We start from the raw sequence: 12312 nt of genomic DNA on the forward strand, positions 1-12312 counted from the left end.
TTTCCTAGAAATCCTAAACTTTTCTCTAGATCAAGGTATTTTGAATCCCCTGTTTTGGTGAAGTAGCAACAGCAAGAATCAACTTTGCCAAAGAAAAGTAGATAAAAGATCTCACCAAAATAAAACATCCATGCAACTCTTTTAGAAAGACTGTAGGGAAACTTGGAAATGAAGCGTCACAATAAGAATTTAGCAGAGTTGGGAACATTACACATTTCACATAGCTATTAGTGATAGCCTCTAAAACCAAGCCTAAAAACTTAAATGCAACTTGAGTTGATGTTAATATGATTTTTCCTGTAGTTAGTGAACAATACAGCAACTGTGTTTAGTTTAGCCATAAACTGGATCTGTTAAATATATTTCATTGATCCTAACATTGCACAGCATTATCTTGCACTGCATCTCAAAAAGTCACCATTGTAGATGAAAATATTAGAAATTGTTTTAAAGGGACAGCGCCCTTGTACTTGTCATTCTGTCTGCATTACTCCGTATCTATCCACACAGCTCTGCTAATTAGCACAACATGAACAAAAAGCAAGTAGCCCTTCATTAGCATGGAACATAAACAACATTGAATCTCCATTTTCTTCTGCTGCTCTTTGTTTTGCCTCTCTTTTATTAATATTTCATTATTTTATTGTGGCAATGCAATATAATAAATTATCCCCAAAGCACTCCGTATGACTTGTTTTCATTACCACCAGCTTGTTAATGACATGAGGAAGAGACGCTAAACTGTCTCCTCCTCAATGCTATTAATACATAGTGACACCAAATACTATAATGAAACCCCAAAATAATTAACAGCAACTGCTGCTCTTACAGTTTCAATTAAAGACAATTAATTCTGTTCATACAAATTCTTGAGACCTAAAGAAGAGACTATACTCAGAAGCTTGTTTTTCCCCCATCAAATGCACATCTGAAAATAGTAAAGCATTTTGCAGCTGGTGAAACAATTAATTCTCAAATTAACCTCAATTTATTTTGAGCATTATATTTCTTGCTGTGTGTTCTAAGAGTCAGCCAGTCAATTGAATATCAAACTTTCCCTATTTGCAAAATTAGACTGATATAACTTCCATGAGGGGGGTATCCCAGGGTTACTGCAATGGCCACAAGTTACAAGGCACTGTAGAAGAACTACAGGTTTGTGCTTTACAGAAGAGCAAAATCATTATTTCTCTTGGCCAAAAAGCAATTCCATGAATCAAAGTGCTTTGTGCAATCCTGAAATGAGAAATGCTACATAAAAATGTTATTATAATTAGTTTCTCCTGAAACCTGTTAAAAGCTCATGTTTCTTTTGGATAGAGGTGGTTATGAGATTTTAACTGTAATGCAAAAAAAAGTGCCTTGTGTTCTGTTGAATTTAATATCTCTTGGTTGAAATTGCCATAGCTTCCTCATAAACCACAGTTACCTCCAGAAAAATGGTTTGGTCAGTGAGAAGTTTGAAAGATATATGCAATTACATAAATGGACCCATACATACCACACTGGGACTTCAACACACATGCCAACATTTCCCATAGAAAACAAGATGGAGTAGGGGCATATAAGAATTTGACCTTTACCAATACTTCTGAAGTATTATTTCAGGTACTGGTCATTAATCAAGTGTATTTTTAAATTGTCGAGTTCCCTAATAATGGAACTTCATAAGGATTCTCATATCCTATAAAGGTTTGCCAGTGTGTAGACCCAAAGGAAGATAAGTGAACATCACACTGATATTAAGCACGCATTGATTTTGACATGTAATTTTAGTCCCATTAATTTTGGTCACAAAATTTATTGGAACTGACTTTTTTTGTTTAGACAATACAATAACATTCACATTTTCCTTCTGGCCCAATTGATATATGAAGGCTCTGAAGTTCTGCTGAGCAAAGTAAAGGTATATTTTCTAGGAGGCTATAAAACTGTCAGTTCTGGCTGAGATGTTTCTGAAACTGTCTCACTACCCAACGTTAACCTTTCACATTCTGACACTGTATTCTGTATGATCTGACTTCTTTTAATTATCTCACTCTCTGAATAGTTTTTTGGTTTAGCATTGCTGATCAAGGAGTTCTAAACATTCAATTCTTTGCTTTTCTGTGCAACACCTCCACATACGTCAGTACTTCACCTGGAAAATTTCTGTGAATCTTTACAGAATTTATGGTGATTAAATTCAGTAGCTGCAGTTTTGAATTTCAGAGTTACAGAAATAAATTTAATCCCATTCCCTGGCTCTGAAGGATCACTTTGGGACTCCCAGGTGCCTGGGTACAAGCTGGAACCCAGGCACCTGTGGAGATGGGGCAGGGAACTCTTTCTTTGCCACCACCCTGGCCTCCCAGTCCAGCTGCTGTGGGGCTTGTGATGCACACTGTTAGCCCTCTTCTGTCAAAATAAACATAAACACCCTTTAAAAAAAAAAAAGAAAAGAAAATGAAAGCTAGCAATGGTACACATTTTTCTTCCAGCAGCTAAATGCAAACCTTGTCATTCTGCAACGGGATTTCACTAGAATGAAGAGGTAAGTAATTTTATTGGGGTAAAACAACCCCCTTAAGTTGTTTGCCTTTTCTTAATATCTGTTCTGGAAAACAAGATATGCATACATATGGCAACTTTCCTGCTTCAAACCTGCTTCTTTGCACAAGAACTGTTCCTACAGATGTTGCTAGCAAACAGTAGTTCAAAGACAGTCATAGACTGCATGCTATGTTAATATTTTCTTATAGCAGATTAAAGGAAAAGCTCCATGAGTGAAGGGATGCTGACCCATTTCTCAGGTACTGTCTTGCTGTTAAATAAACAACCAGTGTGCTTCACCACTAACTCACAGGAAAAAGAAAAAAAAACCCAAAACATCTGGAGGTAGAAGGAGGAGCCTGGAGGTCCTACAGAAAAAGGACTTCTTGTATCATTTGTGAGATGTCAAAAGTAAGCAAATGTATCACTTGCTGAAAGTAAGCAAATGTATCACTCTGCCGCAGCATAATTAGGTTATCCAAAAACACGGAGATCCAAAATATGTGCTCAAAACAGTGATACCACAGTCACTGTAACCTGAAGACTTTGGATAGCTTTTGGATATCAGTCCCTGCAGAATGATCTCCCCAGTGGCCGTGTCTCTCCCAGGTTACAAAGGCAACACTGGCGTTGCTGCGGGGTCTTCTGCAGGCTGTTCTCTTTTCCAGTCCTTGTGAACATTTTGTATTTTAGTCACCTTCACTCCTCTACTCACTCAGGAGTTTTTAAAATTATCTCACAATGAAGTTTTACACAGGTTCAGCATCATGTCTTTAAATAACATACATCTACCTTTGTAAGAGAAAATAGCACCTTTTGGTATTTTTTTTTTTTTTTTTTTCAAATATTAAGACTAATGGTTGCTTGCTTCAGAATTTAGCATTTATGACTACTGCTGGGAAAACGCCTCACTTTCCTATAGCTCTCACATCCATTCATCCAGAGTGCACAAGATTTATTTTGAAAATAAAGGGGTAAATAAGCCATAAATATTTATAATGCACTAAAAATACTCCTCTCTAGTTAGAGCATAGGAATCAGTTGACACATAGTTGAGCACAAGGATCAGTTGAAACACAGAAATTGGGACTCTCTGTTTACTAAAGCCACACTGGTTTTTATTCAAATGGTGAAACAAGACTTAATTGTATATATGTTGCAAGATTAGCAGCATATTTTAAAGGCAGATGTAGATTCATACATATCAGTCAATTTCTGGCTGTGAAAGTGACTTTTAGGAACCTGAGAAAGAGCAACAGTTGTCATAAATCAACCTGTTTCTCACTGTTCATTGACAATGAGGAATGTTGACATTCCTACCCTGCTTGCCCCTTTGTATCTCGGTTCCTTATGTAGCATCAGATCCTTTATGGTCTTTTTTCCTCCCTCATAATTTTCCCTCAGATTTCTGGTCAACCCGTTGTTCTGGCACGATGAGCACGTTTTACTTAATATTTCTTCACAATACTGCACTACCTGTCATCCAGACTGAGCAAAGAAAAGTGGATGAAAGTGCAGTGCTGGTGAGATGCCCCAAGTGCAGCCAGCAGCCCTGCTTGTAGGTACTGACTGACCTGGCAAGGGTGGAAGAATGACAGATGTGACTTTCTCTTTTGAAGGTCATTTGAGGTATTTTTCATGAAGCATGACATCATGCACCCTCTTCTCCCCCTCCTTATATTTCCATCAATACAATCTTTCAATTTAGTTTTCATTCACAAAATCTTTCCTGTGGTCAATGTTTCTTGAAAGTTAATGTTTCATTATCTTCTTAGCTGTACACTGAGAGATTTTCTTAGACGTGGTCTTCTAGCACTCTCTGCAAGGACACCCTGGAGTGTCCTATCTCCAGAGTTACATCTATTACAATTTTAATTATCTTTTGGTCACAGGCACTGTGCATGTTTCCTGGACAGCTTCCGTTTCAGAGCAGTAAGTAAGGATTTTTCTTCAACCCCAGCTTAACTCCACTTTGAGGACAAGGCTTAGTAGGTAATCAAAGCTTGAACTGCACAGGAAAAGGAGGTGGAAAAAGTGAAATGTGCTAGGAGAAGGGGGGAAAAGCAGAAAATACAAGGAAAAGAGTTACAAAATAAAAAGGTGAGGATAAGTATGAAATTGAAAGGTGAAAAACCTCCAATATGCTTTGGTTTTTAATGAAATAAGAATATCAGTCTGACCTCCAAAGCTTCCTGACACATTCTGTGCAAATGCTAGATCCTCTGCACCCACTCTGCATGTGGAAAACCCTTTCTAAGTGATTTGCTAGTACATGACAAATGCTATTACAGTTATGCTACAAAAATCACTTTGTATTCTGCTTCTTCGACAAACAGGCGACTAACTGATTCAAAAGAGTGGTGACTGGGCAGGCAGTGAAGATTCAAATTTTATGAGGAAGAAATGTTTAGATTATATTGTATTGCATCATATACTTCCCTAATTATGTTTAAAAAAAAAAAATCTGGCAAGATGAAAGAGGGAGCTATGAAGTGTTAAGTCTCATTGTCTTTTCTGCATTGCCATGGCTTGGCTAACGTTCAGCTACCGGGTAGCAGTAACTGAATACTCAAATGAGGCGTTTTGTACTTGCTGAATATGCTGTTTGAACACTCTCTTGGTATTATGAAGTGGCAGCCAACTACTGGGAAGGCTGAGAAACCCTGCTGTTCCTGGTGCCTGAAGGAAGGCACAGAAATTCGGGGAAAGCTTAGAATGACAGTGGTTGAAACAGAATAGTCCCCTTGCTATCCTTCAGCAGGGTGGACTTGTTGCCAATACAAGATGAGATTTGCCATGACATGCTGACTGGAGCTAGGACAAGACAGTGAAGGAGCTAAAGCCTCAGAATAAGTTTTAAACAGAAGAAACACTATAAACTTGAATGTATGGTTCTGACTCAAGAAAATCTTAGCTATATCTAAAAATGCAATGGTTAGAAGGCTCGAAGGACAATAGAGGAGGAATATCCCAGCCTTTTAGCCTGGGGAGTAAAAACTGATATGAGAGTGGAAAACCTACTTATCTCTACTTGTTTGTGGGGTTTTTTGTTTGTTTTGGTTGGTTGGTTGGCTGGTTTTGTTGTTGTTGTTTGTGGTGGGTTTTTTTGTTTGTTTGGGGTTTTGGTTTTTGTTTGTTTTTAATTCAGTGGTGGCATCATACATTCATGTATCCCCATGGACTATGCATCTTGAACAAGGTCTTTACCAATCAAGTGCCCTAAGCATTAGCCTGCAGAATGAAATGCACTTACCTTGTCCAACACTGTCTTCATGCTGGTTTATAACTGTGATAGAGGATTTCCCCTCCAAACTTGGACTGTTCCCTCTTTGTCCTCTTTAAAGCAGGCCAAGGCCCTTTCTGCCCCTTTCTCCATCCAGCAGGCAGTTGCCACTGGGAAGACGGGAGGTGTAGAAAATTATTACAAGGAACCTGTCAACAGGTAGTATAGCCAGACGGTGTATATATAGTGCGGCATCCTGCATATCCCAGTGCTTTATTTCCATGAAGCTGTAAAACATCTCCCAATTAAAAAAAATCAGTTTTCCTTAGAGCGGAAAATTAGTTTATTATAACATGGCAACCTCATTTTGCATTGGGGTAGGGTGTCAGTGTCAAGAGTTCCAGTTTCTGGTTGTTAATCAGCTCTCTCAAACTGAAACTGTGTGAACTACTCAGATTTCCTTCCCCTTCCCCCTCCCTTCTCTTCCCTTCCCATGTTTCTTTTCCTGTCTGACATCTGTAGCCTAATTTCTTTATGCTTAAAACTGCTTACATTATTATAGATAGGATATATTTGATCAAAAGCAAAGAAGGCATCTGACAAACCCAATGCAGTTTCATTTCATTCCATTTCTGAAAAATCTAATGTAGTTGATATTCACATAGGGATCACTGGGTCAGTTGACTACTCATGTTTTGCTAACTCTGATCATTTACAGCCTGATTTAATAAGAAGTAGTAATCTGAAAGATCCTCAAAGCAATTTTCAAGAGTCAATAATTTCTCTATGAGAGTGACAAAAATAACAATAAAGGCAATGTGCTGTTTTACCAAGTGCAAAAGATTTGAGTTTAGAAAAGGTGCTTCAATCCAAAATGATAAGAAGAAATCCATAACCTCAAATGAGACCCTTAAACTTTACAAGAAAAAAAGCCATCCTATTAAAAAAACAACCAAGCAACCAAACAAAAAAAACCCAACCAACCAAAAAAGCAATCAACCAACCAAAAAAACCCAGCACCAACACCAACAACAAAAAGCAAACAAAGCAAGAAAAAGCAAATTTTCTTTTTAATTGGAAGGATCCTGACTTTGTTTCTGAAAATTTAAAGTGAGCTGAGAGTAACTTTTCCATGCAGTTACAGGCCTAGAGATTTCATCTAAATGAAAGCAGACAGTCTTACAATCACCAGTCTTCTAGAGACAGGTCATTAACTTAAACAGCAAATGTGAGGAGACTTCATCTTAAAAGCACAAAGTTGGCAGTGCAGAAAAGCATGTTCCCTGCAAATCAAACCTATAGAGTTCAGGCACATTTGGGTTCAATGGTCTTTATTTTTAGCACAAATCCATTTCAAGAAATAGCTTTAAGTGTACTGGGATAAAAGTCATACATCAAAAGGACAAGAGCGGTGTAGAGGAACCCTTAAAGGCCCTTGTCAGCTTAGAAACTTCACTCACCGTCAGTCTTGAGCATCGGCATGGAACAAAACTACAGCTGTGCTGTTGGTGGTTATTACTGTAGCTCCTCATATGGGGCAACTGTGGGAGGGACAGGTTGTCTCACTAGGAGCCAGAAGTTTTGGACAGTGCTGAAGAAATAATTGTTTTGATTTTTGCAAAACTTTAAAATCACAGAATCATAGAATCATTTAGGTTGGAACAGAAATTTAAGATCATCTAGTCCAACCGTAAACCAAACACTGCCATGTCCACCACTAAACCATGTCCCTAAGTGCCACATGTACATGTCTTCTGAATGCCTCCAGGGATGATGACTCAGCCACTTCCCTGGGCAGCCTGTTCCAAAGCTTGACAACCCTTTCAGTGAAGAAATTTTTCTAATATCCAATCTAAACATCCCTGGACACAACATGAGGCTATTTCCTCTTGTTCTTCAAACACAGTAACTGTCTGAGACTGGAAATTCCCAAAGAGTTGAAGGTAGGCAGTAAATGACCACGTCATGAATAATCTTGAGTATGACTGGAAGAATGCCAATGAACTTTATGTTAGAAAGAAGGTATTAAACCACAAATGAGCAGGAAAGAGTATTAATGTTCAATCATGCAATAAGTTCTCATCAGACATTAGATTTCCCTAAATCAAATTGCGTAGAAAATGCCTACTATATTAGTTCAGTAGACATTCTAGTTTTACAAGTGCATAAAACACAATAAAAGGCTATAGTCATTTGTAAATTCCAACCAAGTCCCTTGCACGTAATTTATAGTACTGAACACTGTGAGGAAAAGAAAACAACAACCAAACAAACGAAAAAACAACAAAAAACTTTACAGAAGAAAATTCTATTTTCCTTAGAGAGAAAAATGAGCTTATTAACTGACAGCAACTACTTCTGCAAAAGTGTCTATTTTTTTGTGTTCTTGTAGCATTCAGCAGATTCCTTTGGACTGCAGCTCCCATATTTCTCTAGCAGAGTGCATAAACACGTATCAGCAGTTTATGTTTCCATTACACCTTGTCTTCTGTTGCAACTTGTCTATGGTTTGCATTAATTAAAATTCCAGAACATTGCCATGAGGTAGGCAAGCACTATGGTCTGGATTAAAAAACTCACTAAATGCCAAAGCAAAAGTTGCTACAGGCTTACCTTATTAAAGGATTTTATATAGACAGCCAAGATGATTCTTCAGGTTGGTCTGTACATCCCAGACCTGATAAATGTGAGATCTAGACACAGTAATTTTTTTTTTTTTTTTTTTTTTTTTTGTGCCTTGGAAAAATTATATTCTGCCTTTTTTTTTTTTTTTTTACTACAATTTTTAATTACTTATTTTAGAGCAGGATATAACAATGCTAGTCAGTCCTTTTGCTATCTTAAAGAATCTTAAAGAATCAAAGCAACTTCAAGGCAAGTTACCCCTTCCTCCTAGAGTCTATGCATGCTAGCTTGATATCTGCCAGAAACTAGCCCATGAGCTTCTACAGGTGACAGGAGTTACTCAGCTGACTTAATGCTAAAGAAATGTCCTTGTTCCTTCAACATATAATCCTGGTATAAATCCCACAAAATTAAGATAAATTACTAGCCATTTGGTTTTTTTGCACATTTCACTTGTTAGAATGCTGCTGGATATGCTTCTGAGGTTGCTCTGCTCCAGGTGAATGAACATGGGTATGATTTAGTGCCTTTAGTTTGATAACAGCATATGTTGTTCTAATTAGTGTTTATTTGCTTTTGGTGTCTGTTCATACCTCTTGATGTGTTTCTTGCCAGAACTATTCTAAATACTAGGGTCTCTTGTCATAGTAGTATAAGAGATAAATAACTACTCAGAATCTGGAAGACACAGTGCTGGTGAAAAAATTAAACCTAGAGATGAGGTTTTGGTCAGAGTCCAACAATGTCCCCCATATGGATTCCAGAATCTCAGGGTTTCAAGAAACACCCATTCTTGATACGATTTTATTAGAAAGTTTAGGAGTTCTCTATACTGTGAAGGGTTTAGGAGCTTTGGGGGAAAAAAAAAATAAAACCTCAAAAAAGAAATAGGCAATCAGCAGCAACAGCAACAAAAACCCCCAACCAAACTGCCAAGCAAGTTTTCTTTGAAAGTCAGAATCTAAGTGAGACATAAAGTGCTCCAGAATTTTTATTGAGTAGTGCAGATCACAGGTTTTATGTTTTTCTCTTTCATTTATAACACGGTACTGTTCCTGAAATTCCAAAACTGACAAACCTAAAAGCAAGAATGACTCTGAGGTGATCAGGGCACACTGATAGTACTCTATTGAAATTAGCGGACTCTTCTCACTGTCTGACTCCAAGAGCTATCATCATTTCATCCAGATTCTTCCATTAAAGTACATCACTGTTCTCATCTCTCAGAAGGACTAAATGAAAAACTTTAAAACTGGAGAAAACACACTCCTCTTCTTTTCCAACACATCTGCTTCCCTCCCGCTGGAGAGGTTTGCTCCCCCAGCTGAGCATCACTCGCCACCAGCCAGAGATAACGTATCACGTACCCTGAACCAGCCCCAGCTCAACACCTCTCTGTGCAGATGTCTCAGTGAGTGAGCATCAGTGTTTTGCACTCTTTGCAGCCCTCAGAGTTTATGGCCAAGCTATAAAAGGCACTCATGATCATGCTTATAATCAAACTCATACATACTGAATTTCCCTAATTAGAAATCAGCTAGTGACCTTTTTAGTCTTCTGGGGCATTATTAGAGCAAAAGGTACTATTTAAATCTAAAAATTAATATGAAATATATATTGTTTCTCTGACCCCTCCTAAACATGCTTTCCAGATAAAATAAAAAGCCATCTTAGCTATTTTTACCTGATTTCCCTGGAAGTAAAGTGTTAGATTTGTCATTATCTGGAGAAGAAATTTGAAGCTCTCTCTGGTTCTGAATAAGAAGATTTAAGTCATTGCAGCTGAGGCAGATTATTGCTCATATCCTTTTATGAACAGGCAGAGCATGAAGAGACATTTCTATACAGCAAATCCACGTAATAAACTATTCCTTTTGACAACTTGCACTGCTTCAGTCACTTGGATTACTTGCTTGTGTGACCTCAGCCACACACACATACGACAGAGCCCAAAATAGATCTGGAAGATGAGTCATGATGTTCAGGAAGGATTTCAAAACAAATGGACCTATTTAATCTTGCAGCTGTCTCCTGAAGCTAATACTATTTAAAAATGGTGCTATTGATTTGTTTTCATTATCTGCATCTGAGAAGTTCATTTGTTTTTGTTTTGGGTTGGAGGGGGTTTCATCACATCATTAAAATGGTTTAGTTCTTCAGAGGAAATAGTTCAGGAATAAATATGCCACACACATTCTAGATGATCTAAAATAGGAACATCATAACTAAGACATCGTCAGCATTGCAGGTATTTTAATTCTTGCTTGCCAAATGCCATGCAAGTGCAGAGCAATTTAATTCAGCGTTGAGGGTAATATGAAATACAGTGTTTTTCTGTCACTGCACTAGGGATGCTCCGTCCTTTCACCCAATCTAGTATGCAATATGGATGCTAACATGTTATATTTGTTAATATCTACTTAATAGGGTGGTAATGATGCATGACTAAAAGAAAAGGTGCAGTCACCAAATGTGACTACAAAAATTTGAATAGAAGTGTTTTTCAGGTGGACACGGCTCTGTTTCAGCACAAATGCCAATGCCTTCCAAAAGGTAACAGAAATTTAAGTTAGCAAAATTCTCAACTTGCCCTTTTGACCCAATACTATTTTGCTTTGATTAACAGTGATCTTTGAAATAAAATTTATTCCAAAATGGTTTTCATATTTGACTGCCAAGCCCATTATGTTTCAGCAAGTCCAGTTATCTCTTTAATGTGATACTACTTTAATCCAAAAACAAGACCATGCTTAATTATTAATTATCATTAGTTTTAATAAGTTCACCCTTAAAGGCCTATGCCAACTGCTACTGGCATGATAAAATGTACCTTAACATCAGTGGAAGCTGGATCAGACCGTAACAGCAAAAGATAATTGCGACATAAATCTCATGTTTCCAGTGTAGCTAACTTAAATGGCAAATTCTCTGCAAGAGACTACGGACTTAATTATTTATTATGGTTTACTATAGCTACATGTAAATGATTCAAAATTTATATAATGGAAAGTGAGAAACAAAGAAGCCTCTAGCTGGCAAAGTAGTAAGTGTTAACATTTATGACCAAAATTATGACGTTTATCGCATGACTTTTGTTGCCAATCAGTAGGTTGGAAAGAAAAGAGGGCGTAAATGAATGTTTTACTTCGGTAATGCAAAGAAAGGATGAGGGAAGGCTTATACTGATGTTGCTTATACCACGGATTTAAGATCACCAGGAATTACCGTTTTGCTTCGCAAGACATGACATGAGAAAAAGGCCATTTCTCACAAATTTCATGATAAGGCCTTCATTCAACAAGGTACTTAAGATTATTACTTTTAAAATGTGACAATGTTGCAGAAAATACTGGCAGACTTCCGTTAAATGTACAACTGAATATATAGCCCTCAGGTAACAGAAATGACTTCAGGAAGACTGAATTTCATTAATCACCTCCTACAGCTTATGCTCATAGAATTTAGCATTTGTGTTTGGATTAATGATGTTTAATTTGCTAAAAAGATATTTAAATTTCTGAAATGCTGTTGATCAATAACTAACCTGGTGCAGACATTGTTTGTAAAAGTCATCATCCTAACTCCCTTATGGTATGTCAGACTCCAGGCAAATGATAAAAATAGCATCATAAAAAATATAAAAGCATGAATACACACTCATTCAAACAAATAAATAAATGAATATTTATCTTAAATATATAAGCAAAAAATATATCACTGATTACAAGAAAATAATAAACTCTTTTGTTTGTATTTTGCAAGTAGTAATTGCGTCCTCTACTAAAGATCACCTGTTTCCACTCTTGAATTGAGGTCTCCTGCATTTTTTAGACAAAACCATGTGTCACCAGTATAAAATGAAGATGAATGAAAAAGTCATAAAAGCATCATCTGTATTTGTAGATGTAATCAATAAATATCATCATCTGGTT

The sequence above is a fragment of the Patagioenas fasciata genome, chromosome 2 (assembly GCF_037038585.1).
Source record: "Patagioenas fasciata isolate bPatFas1 chromosome 2, bPatFas1.hap1, whole genome shotgun sequence".
In the NCBI taxonomy this organism is placed as follows: Eukaryota; Metazoa; Chordata; class Aves; order Columbiformes; family Columbidae; genus Patagioenas; species Patagioenas fasciata.